The following is a 1,529-nucleotide window of genomic DNA, read 5'->3' as shown; positions in this document are numbered from 1 at the left end:
ACCCTTGGTCCTACAGGGAAAGCCGCTGTTTGGACACCACATCAGTGCTTTGAGGGTGATGGGAGTGGGGACTGTGACTTTCATGCAGCACAGCAGAGACACCACAGCCAGGGCTGCTTGCAGAGGGTTGCTTGTGCCTGGCTGGGTCTGTGGGTCTCCTGCAGCCACCCAGCTCCAAGGCTGAGCCTCTCAGGGAAGCTATTCATGGAGGAAAAGGTCGGGCTGGGACACCACCCCTGCTTGTGGCAGCAATGCCAAGGGACATGGTTCCAGAAGCCAGCAGCAGTCTGAGGAGCCCTTGCAAACACCTGGCTCCAAAAGAGGCACACCGGCTGCTGAGCCTCCACCCTCCCATGGAAGGTGAATGCACACCACTTCCCTAGAGCAAACAAACAGAAGCACACCAGCCAACTCCCTCCTAGCCCACAGGAGTACCGCCAGGTGAGGAAGAGAACAATTCACCCACCTACAGATGAGACTGCAGCACAAACAACCACATAGGAAAGAGGTGAGCCGCTTGAAGGGGCCAGTTAGGCAGGCAATAACAAGGCCTGCCCTGTTTTCATCCTCCAGAGAGCCACCAGCCCTCAGCCTGGGGGACTGTGTGCCCCAGGAAGGAGCCAGAGTAGCTGCCAGGAGCCTCACCATTCCCTCTGAGGGCTTAAATAGCGAGCATGCCTCCTGCATGTCTGCAAAGAGGAGTCCTGCTGCTTCGCATGGCCAAGCTGCTCCTTCAGTGGTTTTCCAAACACAGCAGAAACAACTGACCCCAAAGCTAGTGAAGAGCAGGAAGGGGCTCATCAAGTTATATGGCCCCCTTGGGCCAGCATTAGCACTGCTGCACCCTGCTGTGCTCTGGCTCCACGTTCCATAGGAGGGTTCAGGGTCCCAGCCTGCCCCCAGGGCCCCGCAAGCATGTCATGGAAATCTGGCCTGTGCCCACGGAAACTACAGCCTACAGTCAGCTTTGTGCTGCAGGCTTTTGCTGGCAGAACAGCGCCGCTGAGGAGTGTGCAGGGATGCAGCCATGCCCTGTGCCAAAGCAGGATACACCTGCAGCCCTGGGAGCATCTTCCCCAAGGAAGATCGGCAGGCATTTTTCACTCCGATGTCCCAAATGTCATCATGTGGGTTTTGCTGAGCACGGAGGTCTGAGCAGAGAGCTGGCTGGGCCCTGGAATAGGTGGCTGGTGGTGAATCCTCTATCCCAAACTGCAGGTTGTTGGCTCAGGGCACAAAAGGCAGCAAAAGCATTGGTCTTTCTGCTGTGAGAGCTGATGGATGCCAGCTCTCAACCTGACCTACAGTTCTGAACCGTGGGTTCAGCTCCCTGTTCAGAGGCAGGACAACCTGTCCTCAGTCACAGCCCTGCTCGAATCCGCGCTCTTCAGATCCAAAACAAACAACTACGAGTTCCTGGTAGGGGTAAGGAGCAAACAGCAGGGCCATCAGCAAGAGCCAGGTGGGAGCTTCTGGCTCTAAGCCTGAGAGAGCTGGGGAGGAGGAGGAGAAAGCAACTCAGTGATGGG

This window comes from Motacilla alba, chromosome 3, assembly GCF_015832195.1.
Source record: "Motacilla alba alba isolate MOTALB_02 chromosome 3, Motacilla_alba_V1.0_pri, whole genome shotgun sequence".
Taxonomy (NCBI): Eukaryota; Metazoa; Chordata; class Aves; order Passeriformes; family Motacillidae; genus Motacilla; species Motacilla alba.
Note: the sequence above shows the minus strand (reverse complement) of the source record.